Below are 21,251 nucleotides of genomic sequence, written 5' to 3' on the forward strand. Positions count from 1 at the left end.
TCAGCAAGAGGCACACCCAGAAACCACAGGGCACCTACCTGTCACTTAGGAGTTGATGGTGCTGCAAACTCAGGGAAATACTTTTGGGCAGAAACCAAGACCTGGCTGAGGAAGCAGTGCAATGATTGTGTGCTGGGCTCTGGAGTCAGAAAGATCCCCTAGATTTGGGACTGCTTCTACCATTCCCTAGCTAGGTGACTTTGGGCAGCCTTTGGGCAGTTGACTAACCTCTCAAAGACTCAGTCTTACCATCTGTAAAATGGACACCAAAATATCCAGTTTTCCTTCTGCTAGGTGATGGCAAGGATGACATCAAGTATGGCACATGAACAATTCACTCCAGTGCCTGTCACACAGTAAATGCTGAATAAATGTTAGCTCTTAGCTTGACACAAATAGTTATGAAATTCCCGTGGAGAATATGTGGCTCAATTTATGAAATATACACTTGAAATCTTTTTCTTGCTTTTCTCCATTGTGTTAGTTCAAACTGCTATAGAGTTTGTGTTGGTTTCTTTTCAGCAATTTCTTTGATAAAATACACACAACAGAATTTACTATCTTAACCATTTCCAAGTGTATAATTCAGTAGTGTTAAGTATATTCACATTGTTGTGCAACCATCATCACCGTCCATTTTCAAAACTCTTCCCATCCTGCAAAACTGAAACTCTATACTCATTATACATCTTTTCAGTCCCCTCTCCCCTCAGGCCCTGGTAATCATCATTCTACTTTATGAATCTGACTACTCTAGGTACCTCATATAAGTGGAATCATTTGGTATTTGTCTTTTTGTGACTGAATTATTTCACGCAGCAGAATGTCCTCCAGTTTCATCCATGTTGTAGCAGGTGTCCAAATTTCCTTTCGTTTTAAGGTTGAATAATATTCCATTGACCATATAGACAATATTTGGTCTATCCATTTATCCAAGAGACGTTTGGATTGCTTCTACCTCTTAGTGATTGTGAATAATGCTGCTATGAACATGGGTATTACGAATGTATCTTTGAGACTCTGCTTCCAATTCTTTCAGATGTATATCCAGAAGTGGAATTGTTGGATCATATGGTAATTCTATTTTTAATTTTTTGAGGAGCTGCTATATTGTTTTCAACAATGGTAGCACCATTTTATTTTAATTAATTAATTAATTAACTTATGAGATGGAGTTTCGTTCTTGTTGCCCAGGCTGGAGTGCAATGGCATGATCTTGGCTCACTGTAACCTCTGCCTCCTGGGTTCAAGTGATTCTCCAGCCTCAGTCTCACAAGTAGCTGGGATTACAGGCATGTGGCACCATGCCAGGCTAATTTTGTATTTTTAGTAGAGATGGGGTTTCACCATGTTGACCAGGCTGGTCTTGAACTCCTAACCTCAAGTGATCTGTCCCTTGGCCTTCCAAAGTGCTGGGATTACAGGCATGAGCCACTGTGTCCGGCTGGTGGCACCATTTTATATTCCCACCAGAGATGCATAGGGTTGTAACTTCCCCACATCTTCACCAGTATTTGTTAGTTTCTGTTTGTTTTGTTTTGTTTTTGTAATAGCCATCCCAGTGGGTGCAATGCATTGGTTTCTTGGAAAAGCATGCATTTGCCACCTTCTCCTGAAGTCCCAGGCCTCACTTAGGGGCCACCTGTGTTGGCTGGAAGCACAGCTGATGACCACCGTTGAGTTTTCCAGGGTGAATGGATGCTGGCAGAGCTGAAGTTCTGCCCATGGAGGGTTTTAAAGGGTGACAGAGTGCACAGAAAGCTGTATGAGTTGTTTGGAATTCATTTATTTACCTGTTTGAACTCAATTTTTACAAAATCTGCCACAGGAGAATACTGTCAAGCAGAAACAAAAATCATGTAGCTTAGAGGCTGTTAGCTTCTGTACAGGCTGTTAGCTTCTGTACTTTACAAGGCTTAATGATATTTTTCATTTCAGTTCATTTCATTTCATTTATTTATTTATTTAATTATTTATTTATTTTTTGAGACAGAGTCTCACTCTGTCGCCCAGGCTGGAGTGCAGTGGCCGGATCTCAGCTCACTGCAAGCTCCACCTCCGGGGTTTACGCCATTCTCCTGCCTCAGCCTCCCAAGTAGCTGTATTTTTAAATTTAAATTTTTTTTTTTTTTTGAGACAAGAATCTTGCCCTGTCGCCCAGGCTGGAGTGCAGTGGCACTATCTTGGCTTACTGCAACCTCCACCCCCCAGGTTCAAGTGATTCTCATGTCTCAGCCTCACCAGTAGCTGGGATTACAGGTGCCAACCGCCACGCATGGCTAATTTTTGTATTTTTAGTAGAGATAGGGTTTCACCATGTTGGCTGGGCTGGTTTTGAACTTCTGATCTCAAGTGATCACCTGCCTTGGCCCCCCAAAGCGCTGGGATTACAGGCGTGAGCCACCTTGCCCGGACGATATTTTTCAAATAGTTCATTAGTATCACATGTTCACTAAATATACAACAAGAGCTGCAGACTGGTCTGTACTGAGTATGTCTGCCAGGCCCTGAAAGTGGGAGTGTATTTATGAAATATATGTCTTTTTCCCCCCTGCTTACAGAATTAATAAGGATTTTTATGAAGAATCCAAACATTGGAGAAATAATGTCAAATGTGAAAGCCCCTAGAATTCCATCCTCCATATAAAACCACTGCTAAGAGTTATTGTATGGTCTTTCAAATACACAAAAACATATGTGTGTAGGGTAATGCAACTGATAGCAATAAGTGAAGCATACCCTTAGAATGATGGTGTATGGCAGACACACCTGAATGCGTTCTGAGATAGGGAATCCAGGCACCGCCAATCTGGAGTCTCATTCCTTGTCTATGATAAACATCAGAGCCCCTGGCCCATTCGGTGGAACATGGGCTGTATGGGGGATTGAGGCCCTGAGTTTTGGGATAAATGAAGGTTGTCAGATGGAGGTCATTAAAGGGAGAGTGTTAAGTGAAAATGTGATAGTAACTGCATGATGTTCACCAGTAGTTACAGGTTTTCCTGTCTAGCCTGCCACCACTGGAGTGTATGTAAGGTGGATATGTTGTCCAGGCCACTGCCACCGGACTCTCTCCACTGTGTGTAGCTCCTAATAAAACCCCATGTCTTGTTGGCTGGCTCTGGGTCTCTTCTTCAACCTCTTGAACCTGGTGCCTTCCCTACTGAGGTTAACAGGGGTTCAGCACAACAGTGTGTACTCACATTTTCTTTTTGGAAACATGTACTTCAGTGCAGAGCATCAATGTGTATTTTAACAACTGCACCTTTTACTGTGACTTCCCAGGGAGTGGGCTTCTCGGTCTGGTTGTTTTTTTGTTTTTGTTTTTGTTTGTGTGTGTTTTTTTTTAAATGCATTTTTAAGAAAAATACTTTAAGTTCTATGATACATGTGCAGAACATGCAGGATTGTTACATAAGTACACATGTGCCATGGTGGTTTGCTATACTCATCCACCCATCATCTACATTAGGTATTTTTCCTAATGCCATCCCTCCTCTTGCCCCCCACCCCCCGACAGGCCCCAGTGTGTGATGTTCCCCTCCCTGTGCCCATGTGTTCTCATTGTTCCACTCCTACTTAGGAATGAAAACATGCGGTGTTTAATTTTCTGTTCCTGTGTTAGTTTGCTGATAATTATGGTTTTCAGCTTCATCCATGTCTCTGCAAAAGACATGAACTCATTCTTCTTTATGGCTGCACAGTATTCCATGGTGTATATGTGCCACATTTTCTTTATCCAGTCTAACATTGATGGGCATATGGGTTGGTTCCAAGTCTTTGCTATTGTGAACAGTACTGCAGTAAACATACGTGTGTGTGTGTCTTTATAGTAGAATGATTTATAATCCTTTGGGTATATACCCAGTAATGGGATTGCTGGGTCAAATGGTATTTCTAGTTCTAGATCCTTGAGGAATTGCCACACTGTCTTCCATACTGGTTGAACTAATTTACACTCCCACCGACAGTGTAAAAGCATTCCTATTTCTCCATATCCTCTCTAGCATCTGTTGTTTCCTGACTTTTTAATGATCATCATTCTAACTGGCGTGAGATGGTATCTCAAGTGTGGTTTTGATTTGCATTTCTCTAATGACCAGTGGTGATGAGCTTTTTTTTCATATGTTTGGTGGCAGCATAAATGTCTTCTTTTGAAAAGTGTCTGTTCGTATCTTTTGCCCACTTTCTGATGGGGTTGTTTTCTTTTTTCTTTTTCTTGTAAATTTGTTTAAGTTCCTTGTAGATTCTGGTTATTAGACCTTTGTCAGATAGGTAGATTACAAAAATTTTCTCCCATTCTGTAGGTTGCCTGTTCACTCTGAAGATAGTTTCTTTTGCCGTGCAGAAGCTCTTTAGTTTAATTAGATCCCATTTGTCAATTTTGGCTTTTGTTGCCATTGCTTTTGGTGTTTTAGTTATGAAGTCTTTGTCCATGCCTATGTCCTGAACGGTATTGCCTAGGTTTTCTTCTAGGGTTTTTATGGTTTAGGTCTTATGTTTAAATCTTTAATTCATCTTGAGTTAATTTTTGTATAAAGTGTAAGGAAGGGGTCCAGTTTCAGTTTTCTGCATATGGCTAGCCAGTTTTCCCATCACCATTTATTAAATAGAGAATTGTTTCCCCATTGCTTGTTTTTGTCAGGTTTGTCAAAGATCAGATGGTTGTAGATGTGTGGTGTTATTTCTGAGGCCGCTGTTCTGTTCCATTGGTCTATATATCTGTTTTGGTACCAGTACCATGCTGTTTTGGTTACTGTAGACTTGTAGTACAGTTTGAAGTCAGGTAGCATGATGCCTCCAGCTTTGTTCTTTTTGCTTAGGATTGTCCGGGGTATACGGGCTCTTTTTTGGCTCCATATGAAATTTAAAGTAGTTTTTTTCTAATTCTGTGAAGAAAGTCAATGGTAGCTTAATGGGGATGGCATTGAATCTATAAATTACTTTGAGCAGTATGGCCATTTTCATGATATTCGTTCTTCCTACCCATGAGCATGGACTCTTTTTCCATTTGTTTGTGTCCTCTGTTATTTCCTTGAGCAGTGGTTTGTAGTTCTTCTTGAAGAGCTCCTTCACATCCCTTGTAAGTTGTATTCCTAGGTATTTATTCTCTTTGTAGCAATTGGGAATGGGAGTTTGCTCATGATTTGGCTCTCTGTCTATTATTGGTGTATAGGAATGCTTGTGAATTTTGTATGTTGATTTTGTATCCTGAGACTTTACTGAAGTTGCTTATCAGCTTAAGGAGTTTTTGGGCTGAGACGATAGGGTTTTCTAAATATAAAATTATGTCATCTGCAAACAGGGATAGTTTGACTTCCTCTTTTCCTATTTATTTCTCTTGCCTGATTACCCTGGCCAGAACTTCCACTACTATGTTGAATAGGAGTAGTGAGAGAGGGCATCCTTGTCTTGTGCTGGTTATCAAAGGGAATGCTTCCAGCTTTTGCCCATTCAGTATGATATTGGCTGTGGATTTGCCATAAATAGCTCTTATTTTGAGATATGTTCCATTAGTACCTAGTTTATTGAGTGTTTTTAGCATGAAGGGCTGTTGAATTTTATCAAAGGCCTTTTCTGCATCTATTGAGATAATCATGTGGTTTTTGTCATTGATTCTGTTTATGTGATGCATTATGTTTATCAATTTGCATATGGTGAACAAGCCTTGCATCCCAGGGATGAAGCTGACTTGATTGTAGTGGATAAGGTTTTTAATGTGCTGCTGGATTCAGTTTGCCAGTATTTTATTGAGGATTTTTGCATTAATGTTCATCAGGGATATTGGCCTGAAATTTTCTTTTATTTTGTTGTGTCTCTGCCAGGTTTTGGTATCAGGATGATGCTGGCCTCAGAAAATGAGTTAAAGAGAAGTCCCTCTTTTTCTGTTGTTTGGAATAGTTTCAGAAGGAATGGTACCAGCTCCTCTTTGTACCTCTGGCTATGAATCCATCTTGTCCTGGGCTTTTTTTGTTTGGTAGGCTATTAATTACTGCCTCAACTTCAGAACTTGTTATCAGTCTATTTGACTTCTTCCTGGTTTAGTCTTGGGAGGGTGTATGGGTGTAGGTGTCCAGGAATTTATCCATTTCTTCTAGATTTTCTAGTTTTTTTTTTTTTTTTACATAGAGGTCTTTATAATATTCTCTGATGGTAGTTTGTATTTCTGTGGGGTCGTTGGTGATCTCCCTGTTACCATTTTTTATTGTGTCTATTTGATTCTTCTCCCTTATCTTCTTTATTAGTCCGGCTAGCAGTGTATCTGTTTTGTTAATCTTTTCAAAAAACTGGCTCCTGGATTCATTGATTTTTTGAAAGATTTTTCATGTCTTTATCTCCTTCAGTTCTGCTCTGATGTTAGTTATTTCTTGTCTTCTGCTAGCTTTTGAATTTGTTTGCTCTTGCTTCTCTAGTTCTTTTACTTGTGATGTTAGGGTGTTGATTTTAGAGCTTTCCCGCTTTCTCCTGTGGGCTTTTAGTGCTATAAATTTCCCTTTAAACACTGCTTTAGCTGTGTTCCAGAGATTCTGGTACGTTGTGTCTTTTTCTTATTCTTTTCAAAGAACTTATTTATTTCTGCCTTAATTTCGTTTTTTACCCAGTAGTCATTCAGAAGCACGTTGTTTAGTTTCCATGTAGTTGTGTGGTTTTGAGTGAGTTTCTTTCTTTTTTTTTTAGATGGAGTCTTGTGCTGTCACCCAGACTGGAGTACAGTGGCATGATCTCGGCTCGCTGCAACCTTCGCCTCCTGGGTTCAAGTGATTCTCCTGCCTCAGTCTCCTGAGTAGCTGGGACTATAGGTGCCTGCCACCACGCCCAGATAATTTTTTGCATTTTTAGTAAAGATGGGGTTTCACTGTGTTGGCCAGGCTGGTCTTGAACTCCTGACCAAATGATCCACCCTCCTCAGCCTCCCATCGAGTGAGTTTCTTAATCCTGAGTTCTAATTTGATTACGCTGTGGTCTGAGAGAGTGTTTGTTGTGATTTCTGTTCTCTTGCATTTGCTGAGGAATGTTTTACTTCCAATTGTATTGTCAATTTTAGAATAAGTGTTATGTGGTGCGGAGAAGAATATATATTCTGTTGATTTGGGGTGGAGAACTCTGTAGATGTCTATTAGGTCTGCTTGGCTTAGAGCTGAGTTCAAGTAGTGAATATTCTTGTTAATTTTCTGTCTCGTTGATTTGTCTAACATTGACAGTGGGGTGTTAAAGTCTCCCACTATTATTGTGTGAGAGCCTAAGTCTTTGTAGGTCTCTAAAAACTTGCTTTATGAATCTTGGTGCTCCTGTTTTGGGTGCATATATATTTAAGATAGTTAGCTTTTCTTGTTGCATTGATCCCTCTACCATTATGTAATGACTTTCTTTGTCTTTTTTGATCTTTGTTGGTTTAAAATCTATTTTATCAGAGACAAGGATTGCAACCCATGCTTTTTTTTGCTTTCCATTTGCTTGGTAAATCTTTCTCCATCCCTTTATTTTGAGCCTATGTGTTTTTTGCACGTGAGATGGGTCTCCTGAATACAGCACACTGATGGGTCTCGACTCTTTATCCAATTTGCCAGTCTGTACCTTTTAATTGGAGCGTTTAGCCTGTTTACATTTAAGGTTAATATTGTTATGTGTGAATTTGATCCTATCATTGTGATGCTAGCTGGTTATTTTGCGCATTAGTTGATGCAGTTTCTTCATAGCGTTGATGGGCTTTACATTTTGGTTTGCTTTTGCAGTGGCTACTAGTGGTTTTTCCTTTCTATATTTGGTGCTTCCTTCAGGAGCTCTTGTAAGGTAAGCCTGGTGGTGACAAAATCCCTCAGCATTTGCTTGTCTGTAAAGGATTTTATTTCTCCTTCATTTATGAAGCTTAGTTTGGCTGGATATGAAATTCTGGGTTGAAAATTATTTTCTTTAAGAATGTTGATGCTGGGTGTGGTGGCTCATGCCTGTAATCCCAGCACTTTGGGAGGCCAAGGTGGGTGGATCACGAGGTCAGGAGATTGAGACTATCCTGGCTAACATGGTGAAATGCCATCTCTACTAAAAATACAAAAAACTATCTGGGTGTGGTAGCGGGCACCTGTAGTCCCAGCTACTCAGGAGGCCGAGGCAGGAGAATCGTGTGAACCCAGGAGGCAGAGGTTTCCAGTGAGCCAAGATCGTGCCACTGCACTCAAGCCTGGGTGACAGAGTGAGACTTTGCCTCAAAAAAAAAAAAAAAAAAAAAAAAAAAAAGAATGTTGAATATTGGCCTCCACTCTCTTCTGGCTTGTAGGATTTCTGCAGAGAGATCTGCTGTTAGTCTAATGGGCTTCCCTTTGTGGGCAACTCGACCTTTCTCTCTGACTGCCCTTAACAATTTTTCTTTCATTTCCACTTTAGCGAGGCAAAAAGGATCTCAGATGTAATTTAAGAAGGGCTTGCCCCCTTCTTTAGAAATGAGGAGAAAAGGCCTAGAATAGAGATGGCTTTTGCCAGCTGATCGGGGGCAGAGAAGTCTACACTCCCTGTTCCCTACCTGGCTCTGAATCCAGTGCTCTTCCTGCCTTGCTTGCTCTCCTTTCAGGGGTCACACCATCCCCTGCCGCCATCCCCAAGCCAGAGACACAAAGGCAACACTCACTGTTTGCAGATTCCATATTAACAAATTTGCTTACTCACTAAAACATATTTGTAACCCCAGAAATCAGTATGCAGGCACTTTCATGGGCATTCACAGATACGCACAGAGCAGCAAAACAATTGAGTCACCCAACATGCATGTTCCCAGCTGAAATGGAACAAGACTATGTTCTGCCTTCTTGTTTCAGCTCTCATACTATAAACAAGTGTCCTTTTAATGGTTTATTTAATGCTGCTTTTTTTACATTGTTGTGCTTTTTGCTGGTGATTTCACTGTTTAAAATGACATACCACTGAAGCACCATCTGTTGTTTCTAAGGGTAAGAAAGTTGTGATATATATTACAGAGAAAATACATGTATTATAGAAGCTCCATTCAGGCATGAGTTACAGTGCTGTTCACCATGAGTTCAGTGTTAATGAATCAACAATGTCTATTAAGTAAGGTGCCTTTAAACAAAGACACATTTATAAATGATTTTATTAATTGGCTGATGAAAAGCTTGTGATCAGAGGCTCATGGGAATCTAACCCTGTATTTCCCCTAGAAACAATGCTTCAGTATTGCTAATTAAGTGTTCAAGGTGACTTTATAAAATATAACTACTGTGAATAGTGAGAATACCTGCATATTCAAATAGGCCATCAACACAGATCACAAAGCAAAAACATAAAAATCATGTAGGAAAGGTAGATGATCAGAACCAGGCCCTGGGCAGGTGCATCCGAGGAGTGAGGCAGAAGGTCAAAGTCCCTGCAGATACTCATCCCTGAGAGAGAGTCTTAGTTTCTAAGTGTTTATTGGGAAGAACCAAGTCTCTCAATTGAGCATTTCTGAAAGTTCATCAGATATCTACTGAGCATGTGACCGGCATTTGAAAATGTGTCATTCTCAGATCCATGATGAGTTTTGAAAGCAAACAGAGCAGGAAGGCCAGACATTTTGAAGGAGAAGATTCACAGCAAATGTATGCATTCGCCTCTCTGCCTCAAATTCTCCCTCCAGTGAACTCTGCTGTCTTTGGAGTCAGTTGGAGCTTTCTTTTGGCTGAACCTCCTGCAACCCTAGCTCTGGCACTAGTCTTTGATTTTCACAAAAACAAAACAAAACACACACAAAAAAACAGACTGAGGATTCCCGGGCAAGATGGCCAAATAGGAACAGCTCTGGTCTGCAACTCCCAGTGAGACCAATGCAGAAGGCTGGTGATTTCTGCATTTCCAACTGAGGTACTTGGTTCATTTCACTGGGACTGGTTAGACAGTGGGTGCAGCCCACAGAGGATGAGCAGAAGCAGGGTGGAGTGTCGCCTCACCTGGGAAGTGCAAGGGATCGGGAAACTTCCTCCCCTAGCCAAGGGAAGCCGTGAGGGACTGTGCTGCCTCTTTGTGTTTAAGAGATAACCACCTTTCTCTTCAAGTCAGTCCTATGGCCCTGTATTTTCTCATGTCAAGATCTTGAGCCTTAAAATAAAGTGCCAGAAAGCTGTTCATACCTTGACTTGCAAAGAAACATCCTGGCTTGCAATTGTGGAAAGATCAAGGTGACTAAGGAGACTATCATTATATAAATAACATGCAATTCTAGAGCCGGGGGTGCCTTTTCCAAGCGAAGGGGCAATCGAAGGCTTTGTAGCATGGCTCTGGGTTAATATATCAATAGAGGTGAGTGGTATGGTTAATGCTTCATAGTGCAATCTCTACGTAACTTTGCTCAGCAGGTGAAATGGCAAGAATAACCTGGCAAAATTTTCAGAGGGAAAATATGCAAGAGAAGACGGCAATGACATATTTATTATGAAGTGAAATTATTTGTTCTAGGAATTAAGGAGCACCCACCATGTGGATGTACTCAGCCAACAATTTTTAATTAGAATGAGAAATGATCTAATAAGCTTGTGTTATGATAACAGCAATTAATTAAATAAAAGAGTATGCAGTAGGAATTCCCCATTTTTCTTTCTCATAACTAGGAGAGAAGGCACCAAGGATGGGCTGGAGAGGAAGGTGACCTTTCCAGGCAGGCAGGTGAGAAAGCCACCAAAGAACATCCTGAAATTCATGAAATTCATTAGAAATTCACATATCTAATGAACATGGCCAAGTTCCCACTGGAAGGTGGAGAAAATCCATAATGTGCTAGAGTGCTTTATTTTTCCTCTCAAATCAGAACCCAATTTGTCACTGCCACGTAAGAAGTGAAAAGGTCATCTTCTCACTTTGAAGTTTCTGAATCATTTAATAGCTAATTTGGACTGCTAATTACTACCTTTCACTTCTGTAATTATTTTGAATTATTGTTCTTCTGCTACTATTAATGGGCTAGGCGGGGGACAATAAAACATGGCTCTAAGTTCCAATTGGTTAGCCTGGCAAATTGAGTCACTTTGAAGTGGCAGAGAGGGCTTTGCTGGGCCATTGACAGAAAAAAAATTAACAGCTGAAACATTATTTGCATTTTCCCAATCTGGAACTGCTTTTCATTAATATTTTGCATGGCGACCCTCTTTCTGGCTGAGCCCCAGTGATAATGAAGTTAAGCATACTTCCTCCACTATTCTAATTGCTTTTGTGGTCCCCAGATAGACCCAAAACACCTGTAGGCTTAATTATCTATCCACAGACCTTCTGGAGTCAGCCATGTGGCCAGAGAGGTTAGGAGAAATCTTGGTCAAACACTGAGAACTAATTAGACAACATCTTGGGAATGTTTTCAATGTTATAATTCTGGAATGCAATTTCTGTGAACGTAGTCATGTTGATCCTTTTTTAAAGTCATTGTGGTAAAATGTTTCAGGTTGACTTTAGACAGATGATCAGTCATGTTGGTGGTAACAAAAGAGTATCAAAAAGAATTTGCTGACTTCTCCCAAGCAATAGCCAGAGAGTCTATATTCATTCCTTAAAACCCAAGTCTATATTCATTCCTTAAGTTCTTAAGAATGCCCTAATATCCTCAGGAAGCCCAGCATCTTAACCACTCATCAACTATCTCGCCAGAGGATCTAGCTGTGGTTATAGCTTTAGTGAGGGTAGGGAGGGCCCTGAAAGACAGAAAAAGTTAAGAACAAACTGCCAGGCTCGGTGGCTCATGCCTGTAATTCCAGCACTTTGGGAGGCTGAGGTGGACAGATCACTTGAGGTCAGGAGTTTGAGACCAGTCTGGCCAACATAGTGAAACCCTGTCTCTACTAAAAACACAAAAATTGACTGAGTGTGCTGGTATGCACCTGTAATTCCAGCTACTTGAGTCTGAAGCAGGAGAATCACTTAACCCCAGGAGATGAAGGTTTCTGTGAGCTGAGATCACGCCACGGCACTCCAGCCTGGACAACAGAGCGAGACTCCATCTCAAAGGAAAAAATAAAATAAACAAGCAACAAACAAAATAAACTGTTCTCTACCCTGTAATTTTAACCAGGGCACACCCTTCTCATAATGCTTGATGAATTTACTATAATGACTTTTGTTGATGTACTTTATACATTATACAAATTCATTGATTTTATTCAAATAGTTGAATTGGCTATTACTAGGTATATGTAGAAAGAGAAATTTGGTGTAGATATGACAGGTAAATGTTTAAAAGTGACAGAATTTGAGAAGTACAGTTTGGGGTACCTTGGAAGTGATAGGGCTGAAGGGTTAACATCATATGTCATTCGTTCACTATGGGATAGGAGTGACAGCATCAGAGAACGTATTCTCTTTGATTTTTTCCCAGCATTAATCATGACCATCTGTCAGCTGCAAGAGAGGCCTCACGACATTATGGAATAAGAATAGGATTTGGAATAATAAATATAATAGCTACAATTTATTAGGCTATTGCTTCCAAGCTGTGGCTGTACTCAGTTCTTTACATGTAAATTTCAATTCCCCCCTCTGATGGAGGCATCACAATCAATCATTCTTATAGATTAGTTAGGTAGGCAAATCATGCATGGCCACACAGCCAGGAGATGGCAGAGTTACTGGATGTGAGCTCAAATTTCTCTGTCTCCAGGGCCCACACTCCCATACTGTTATTTTGGGGGCCCAGAAAGTTCTTTCTCTGAGTAACAGGAAAATGAATAATCATATTGTCAATAATCAAAATAAGGCTTGTGTGGATTAGTAAGACCAAAATATGTTGAGGAATAAAGGGTTTGCATTTGTTGCCACTGTGACTACAGGTCTTCCACGCATCTTACTGTGGTTTTCCTGGTGCTTCTTACCCTAGCATTAGTAACCATATCATTCTCTATCCTGCTAACTTATGGGATTCAGTCCCACCCAACTCCAGAAAGACCCCTCCCAGGAAGGTTCAGATACTGATGTAAGAGGACACCCAAACATAAAGCCCTTCAACCTGTCTTCTAATAAGTTTCTCCAACACCATGATCTAGTCACAGGTGTGCATATTGTATACCTGGAAGAGTCTAGCTCCTTGGGTGAGGGCCTTTGGAGACTAAACTTCTCTGGTCCCACTTAAAAAAATAAATTAATGGACTTTATTTTTAAAAGTAGTTTTAGGTTTGCAGAAAAAGTGAGTAAAGGACATGGAGAGTTCCCTTATTACACCCCCAGTTTCCCCTGTTACTATCTACTCGAATTAGCACGCTACATTTGTTACAATTGATGAACCGACAATGATATATTATTAATTAAAGCCTATAGTTTACATTAGGGCTCATTATTTGTTTTGTACAGTTCAATGGGTTTTATTAAATATATAATAACAAGTGTTCACCATTAGAGTATCATACAGAATAGTGAAACTAAAAATCCCGTGCTCCACCTTTTCATCTTCCTGACAACCCCTGATCTTTTTACTGTTTCCATAGTTTTGTCTTTTCCAGAATGTCATATAGTTGGAATTACACAGAATACCTTTCAGACTAGCTTCTTTGATTTCGAAATATGCATTTATGGTTTCTCTATGTCTTTTCATGGCTTGACAACCATTTCTTTTTATCACTGAATAATATTCCATTTTCTGAATGTACCACAGTTGATCCACTCATCCACTGAAGGACATCTTACTTGATCTAATTTTTGGCAATTATGAATAAACCTACTATAAACATTTGTGTGTAGGTCTCTGTGTGGACATACATTTTCAAATAATTTGAGTAAACGCCAAGGAGCATAACTGCTGGATCACATGAGAAGAGCATGTTTAGTTTTGTAAGAAACTGCTAAACTGTCTTCCAAAGTGGCTGTACCATTTTGCATTCCCACCAGCAATGAATAAGCGTTCCTGTTGCTCCACACCCTCACCAGCATTTGGCATTGTCAGTGTTCTGGATTTGGGTCATTCTGAGAGACCTGTAGTGGTACCTTGTTGTTTTAATTTGCGTTTCCCTGATGACATTTACCATCTGAATATTTTCTTTGGTGAGGTGTCTGTTTAGATTATTTGCCTATTTTAAAAACTGTTTTTTTCCCTTATCATTAAGTTGTAAGAATTATTTTTCTATTTTGGATACCAGTTCTTTAGGATACGTGTTTTGCAAATATTTTCTTCAATCGCTGGATTGTCTTTTTACTCTCTTAATGGTCCCACCTTTTAAAGATACATAAATTTATCTCCCTGGGCAAAGTAGTTATTGCTTTCAAGATCTTAACATTATTTTCCCTACCATCTCCTTGGCAGAGCTGTGTCTGCTTTGAGTTTTCTAGTAGGCTGTTCATGCTGTATTATATAGACAATGATGTGATCAGTTTCTTTTATGGAGGCGAGTTTAAAAGTCAAAATTAATGTATTGAGTATTTACGGAACATCTACTACATGTGCTGCATCCAGGAAGGTGCTGTGTGATGATGGTGAGCGAGGCCGGCTGAGTCCCTGTCCTCGGGGAACTTACAGTCTAGTGGGAGTGACATCATGAACCAACTGCAGCCCAGTGTGGAAAGGAAAATGGAAGCAGATTCTGGGGTGGGTGTCGGGGGTCAGACCTGGACCCCAGCTCAGCCCAGAGGGTCAGGAAACGCTTTGCATAAGAAGTGAGAGGATGCTTGAGACCTGAAGGGTGAGCCGGAGTTAGGCAGTGAGAGAGGCAGTGGGTGTATGATGAGGAGACAGTACCAGCTGAGCGAACAGCAGGTGCCTCTGGATTATTTTAGATACTTCATGCTACAGATATGATTGGGTTTTTGGAAACCAAGGAAGGTGGTGAAATTGGCTTAAATTTCCCTTAAGTTTCTTTAAAAATGAACATTTAGGATTCTTTAGGGACCGTCTTAAATCAGTGGTTCTCAAGTCAGGCTACATTTTAGAATCCCCTGGATGCTCTTAAAAATTACCCATACTGGGCCTCCAGCCAGACCATCTGAATCAGCCTCAGGGGGCAGAGCCTGAGCCCTGGCATTTGTTCAAGGCCCGCAGGAGAGTCTCACACATACTCAGGGTGGAGAATCACTGTCATGAAGGCAGGGGGTTTTGCAGGACAATCTACTTCTGTTTTTGTGATGGCATTCTGCTTTTAAATACAGGCAAGCTCTGTGCATGTATGTGGTTTTTTGATGGTCAGGATTATACAAACCTACCCCCAAGAGTCAGAGGAAACTGAGAGGCCCAAGAAAGAGACTGAAAGATGCAGTTGCTCAGAAAGAAACACTGAAGAGGGACTTACAAACAGAAGCCATATCTGAGTCTCAGGCGGTGGTGAGACAAGACGAGACGGTGGATCTCCGTGCCATATTATCCCACATACTCAGGGCAGGAGTGACTCAGAAGGGATGTGTAAGACAATTGAAGCACGGTAGCATCAACGTTGTTTTGACCTAAGGGCAGGATTTATGGTAAATATGAACTCTTACAGTTTTCAAGTAAGTCTGTATATTTTTATATTCTCTTGTATTGATATTTAGTAAATAAATAGAAAGTCAGTAAACTGATCAGTCAGAATTAACATAGAATAGGTGCTGTTTGTCCTTATGTCTAGAATGTTTATATTGGAAGTTTGAATATCCGGGTGGGATTGATCCACATGTTATTGAACCTATAATGATTAAACTTTGATATTTGTTGCCTTGGGTATTGCTGATGGAGTAATACTGGGCAACACCACGGTTTCCATGTGGCCAACCAATAGGGGAGTGTGTTTTGAGCAGGAAGATATCTAGATATGTATATTTACATATATTTTGTCTGTATATCTATTTTATTTTTTATTTTTTATTTATTTTTTTTTGAGACGGAGTCTCGCTTTGTCGCCCAGGCTGGAGTGCAGTGGCCGGATCTCAGCTCACTGCAAGCTCCGCCTCCCGGGTTTACGCCATTCTCCTGCCTCAGCCTCCCGAGTAGCTGGGACTACAGGCGCCCACCACCTCACCCGGCTAGTTTTTTGTATTTTTTAGTAGAGACGGGGTTTCACCATATCAGCCAGGATGGTCTCGATCTCCTGACCTTGTGATCCGCCCGTCTCGGCCTCCCAAAGTGCTGGGATTACAGGCTTGAGCCACCGCGCCCGGCCGTCTGTATACTATTTTATAGCTGAAATATATTAATATACATATTGTAATTTATTATATTACACTTACAATATTACCTGTGTATTATATTACTTATTTTATCCTATACAATTATTATAAATTATGTATAATTATGAATTATATAAAATTACATGTATATTTTAAAAATATAATGATACATAATAATTGCAATTTATTTCATATATTATATACCATGTAATGATTATATATAACACTGGGGATCTCTGGAAGGCAAGACCTGTGCAGGCTGAGGGTGTTGTATTGGGCAGAAGAGCTAAACTGACCATGAGTTGCAAACTGGAGCCACTCCAGGTGAAGAAGAACTGCTGGGATGGTTTGAACTAGAGGTTTGGTTATGGCAGCCACCTGGGCATTTACAGGATTCTTTTCTTTGTCATGCCCTGCAGACCACTTGGGAAGACTAATCCCAGCACTTCTGCCATGCGTGACATGGATCTGGGCCACTTTTATTTCTGTATTTGATGCTGGCTGGAGACCTTTTCCTTGTCCTCTCCTCTTCTCTCAAGAGTATTGTGTTCAACTTGGGTCATGGTGACAATTTTTTTTTCCAGTTCTCATTGGGTAATAATTTCAATAAATCAAGCGTGGGTCAAGCTACACTGCCAGGATTGGGAGGGCCCAGAGTGCTTCTCTCAGTGGTTGTTAATCTCAGCCAACTGGCAGAACCACTGAGGTGCTTTTAGAAGTCCCCGTCTGGGTGTACTGGGTGCGGAAGCTCAGAGCCAGAGGTGACCCCAAGAATTTAATTCCCCAGGTCCCACCACTGTGGAAATTTGCAGAGCTCTTGGGCTGCCCATAACTTTAGACTTCCCGTAATCTGTAGGATGGATCTGAAGGGGTAGAAAACTCCCAGCTTGCCTCTGGGTCCAATTTCCTAATTTTACACATGGGGAAATGGAGGCCCGCAGAACAAGGTCACACCTTTGGACACATAGCACAGCGTGGACGAAGAACCACGTCTTCACTCTAGTCTGCCTCTGATAGTTGGCTCAGAGTTTATGAAGTTTGAGGCGAGAGCTGCTGAGGAATACAGGCACTGCTCAGGCCTCGGCTTAATTTATCCTGGTCTGTCTGACAGAATATATTCTCCATTTGCATCTGGAAAAAGGGGAAACCCTAAATTCCTTCTAATTCTAACTTAGGTGTCGCATGCAGCTGAGCCTGCCTCTCTCCGTAGCCAAGCACACTGTGGAATGCAGGGGAAAGACCACAGAGCGTAAAATCGACAGAAATGGGTTTGAAATGGTCCCTGTTGAATCCTTCCTACCTTTTAAAATTTATGTTGTTGCTGTCGGATAATTCTCCTTTCTAGCAACCTATCGTGTTTTGTTTCCAAGCAAAGCAGCATCTTTTGGAAAAGTGAAAAAAAATTACCTTTGAATTAAACCCTTTGAATATATGTATATGCTTTTCAAAAATGACAGTAGTTCACTGGCTAATGATGTGCATTTGATGAGTGTATTTTGCACTGTTAATGAGGTGAGTCAGAAGAGCTTTATCATTTTTTTAAAGGCCTCAGTTATGAATATGAAATGCATGGGTTTGGAGATAAAAGGGCTTTATTTTGATACAAAATTGAAATGTGGAGACTTGGAAGAAACATTGATAACCCCAAGAACCCCTGGTGGGATATAAATGTTACTGCTGGTGACAGAAAGTTAAATGAGTTTGAAATAAAAATAATTCATTTCATTGCTTCCTGGTTAAAGAGACCAGGGACACAGAAGCTCCATGGAACACTGTGAGATCTGTGATTTACTTGTAACAGATTTCCATAAATGGGATTTAGAACTGGATTGCATCTATTTAAAATTGATTGCTTTGGATAAAGAACAGTTCTAATTTCAATTACTTGGCCCTTATGGTCCAATGTGGTCAATATTTCATGGCTTGGTGTAGAGGGCTGTTTTCCAGGTGTCATATATTCACTTAACTTGCCTGGCTGTGTCCCTCGGGTATCTTTTTCTTCCGATTGAAATCTTGTTTAGAGCCCAGACTCTCCTGTTGTCCCCAAAGTCTGGTTTTCTTGGTCACCGAGCCTGGCATTTCACATGAATTGGTTACGGCAAAGACGTTTCTTGCCTGCGTGAAGAGATGTGGTGCTTCTGGGTACTGGTGTTTCAAATTAAATAGTGGACTGTTGACTGCTCTGAGCATAATTCTTCCAGGAATGTGTATGCTACTGGGCATTGTTCATCTTTTTTTGTTGCTGTCTCTTCTCTTCCGTTAGATTGCAAGCTTAAAAAAAAAAATTCTCCATGTAAATAGCTTTAGAATTTTTCTGATTATAAAAATAATGTTTTTATGGTTTTGAGTTTTACATTTAAGTCTTTGATAGGTGCAGTACACCACCATGGCACATGTATACCTGTGTAACAAATCTGCACATTCTACACATGTATCCCAGAATTTAAAGTAAAAATAAAAAAAATGTTAATTGCAAATAATTTAGAAACGAGGGGAATATATGTTTAAAAAAGAACCCATAGACTCTCTACCCAGAAATAGCTTCTGATAATACTTTAATGTATGGTCATCCAAGATTCTTTTTTGATGCTTTCAGATATCTATATTTACCTATCTATTTGAACAAAATTATGGTGCCATCCAATATATGCAGTTTTGAAACCTGTTCTTTTTATTTACCAATGTGTTGTGGACATATTTCGTGAATACTATGTTTTTTTAAGAGCTCTGTTGTGTTTTATTGTATAAATGTTTTGTAATTTATTGAATCCATGTCTTATTAATGAATGTTTGGGTTATGTTCAGTTTTTCATTATTAAAAATAAGGCTGCAATATATATCCTTTAACTGCATCCTCACAGACTTCCTTAGGACAAATTCTTAAGAGAGTAATTTTTGAGAAATAAATACATAGTCTTTAAAACTTCTGAAGCATATTGGTAATCTGCCCTCTACTTAATTTTTTAAATCGTTGCTGAGGGAAATGGGAGCTCATTGTTTTTTTAATTTGTATTTTCTTGACTACGTTTTTTTATTTCTGCCCCCTAGTTGTTTTAATACTGTATTTACTGAAAAGCCAATTCCATGCAGGCTGAGATTTTCATCTGTTTTGTTTCTTCTCTATCTCCTATTCCAAGAAGAGTGTTTTTGACATATAGAAGGAGCTCAAATATTTATTGAATGTTGAATGAATTACCTTTCTTGTCTTTTGCTCATTTTTTCCGTAAAGAGTGCCTGCTTTTTAATCACTGATTTAAAATTTTTTTTATATACTAAAGATATTAGCTCTTTACCATAGAGTGCAAATATTTTTCCTGGTTTGCCTTTCATGTTTTAACTTTGAGTATCTTTATTTTTGCATATAGAAATATTTATTTTTTAACAGGGTCAATCGTATTAACATTTTCTTTAGTTTTATCTTTCCTGTTGAGCTTGAAGAAAAGGCTTTCTCATTCTAGAATTAGACAACTGCAACCTTGATTTTTTTCTAATTACTTTTGATGGTTTCACTTTCAACCTTTAAGTTATTAATCTCCATGAAAGTGTTTTGGTGAAATGTAGGGATTTACATTGAATTCTTTCCTTCCATATGGTTTGCCAGTCATCACAACACTCTCTTTTCCCCCTGGTTGTAACCTTTGAAGGCGGGCAGCCTGAGGGTGAGAACTAACATTTACTGGGGGACTGTTTCCAAGACATGTGAAACTTGCCCTATTGATTGCACTTATCCCTCCTAACATAGCCCTGCAAGGTTAAAGATCCCAGACTAGCAGACTGAGGCTTAGAGAGGTAAGAAATATGTCCAGAGTCACTGAGTAACCTGGGATCCAGGGATCTCAAGCCCCCGTTCCTTCCACTGATTCCTCAGTCCCAGCATGTATGTACTCAGGGCAGGTGGACTGTCCTGCCCAGTAGTGGAGCTATCAGTATTGGATGTGCTAACTGCAGACCTTCTACAGCCATTAAAAAATGAAATTCTTGAGTTAAAATGTTTAAAGGAAAGTATTATTTTGGTGGAGGAAGCACAGATGTGTTTAGAGCCTCCCTTTCTAGTCCTAATATCTGGTAGAGTACCCAAAACTTATTTTTCTTGGCTCCTGGACTTGATGTCAAAGAGAAGTACAGAGGTTAGAAGCAGAGAGTATGAATTTTAAACACTCAACGTGGAATGAAAGTTAATGTGTGGAAAATAAGGATAATGATTATTATTTAAGATGTGTGAAATTCATTCAAAATCATGAATGTTTGGCAATTCTAGGATGGCAAGTATTATTATTTTATTGTTAAACACCATTTGCTCCATTGAGCTGATGCCCAGCGCTTTAAGTGATGTCATTAAGGAATGATGTTTTTGTGCAGTAGTTGTAGTTTAATTGTGTATAGTTTGTGTGCAACAGCAGTATTTTACCTTAATGCTTTTTCCAAATATTCGCATCCACTAAAAGTGAATAATTATTTGAGTGTACTTTTAATGATGCTAAAAATTTAAATTGTGTGGCAATGTAAATCTCTGACAAGACAACATATTTACTAACTCTGAAGGAATGTAAGAAAATTGTGCATTTTTAGAAGCTTGTATTTATGCATATGATACAAACATTTGCATTTTTACATTCATTTATCTTAATTATTGGACACAGTTAATTTGAAACACTAACTTGGACAAAACTAATTGTTTTGTGTTATATCAGAATAAATAACATATCTATTTTATATATATAATATGTGGCAAACTATTTGCTGTATCTTTATAATAATAAATAACATTTAATAAATAAAAGGTAAAATAATATACATTAGGTAATATAAACAAATACTACATAAATATATAATTATATTAGGTATATTATGCAATAGTTATGATTATATAAATATATTATCAACAATATTTACATTTTAAAATTAAAAAATGATATTGTGTTCCTCCTGGTATTCCTTGCTTTTCATTTTCTTAATAGCGTCTTTTGAAGAACATACACTATTAATTTTGATGAAGTCCAGTTGATTAATTTTTTTTCTTTTTAGTTAGTGCTTTTTGTGTTTTAAGGATTGGTTGGTAACAACAAGATTGTGAAGGTTTCTCCTATATTTTATTCCAGAAGCATTTTGGTTTAGCTTTTACTGTTAGGCCTGCAATCATTTCAAATTACTTTTTGTGTATG

The 21,251-nt window shown here is 39.3% G+C and overlaps 1 protein-coding gene across 2 annotated transcripts in view; it reads right to left on the reverse strand.

Moving 5' to 3' along the window:
* Positions 1-21,251, reverse strand: part of RGS10 (regulator of G protein signaling 10) — a 738,227-nt gene that overhangs the window by 672,481 nt on the left and 44,495 nt on the right. Inside the window, exon 1 of one of the 2 annotated variants that reach the window (XM_050804011.1) lies at positions 2,547-2,550. The exons of the other annotated variant lie outside the window; for it this stretch is intronic. The gene's annotated coding sequence lies outside the window, so the exon portion shown is untranslated. Of the gene's footprint in view, positions 1-2,546; positions 2,551-21,251 lie in introns of those variants that run through there. 2 annotated transcript variants of the gene reach the window in all.

The sequence above is a fragment of the Macaca thibetana genome, chromosome 9, assembly GCF_024542745.1.
Source record: "Macaca thibetana thibetana isolate TM-01 chromosome 9, ASM2454274v1, whole genome shotgun sequence".
Taxonomy (NCBI): Eukaryota; Metazoa; Chordata; class Mammalia; order Primates; family Cercopithecidae; genus Macaca; species Macaca thibetana.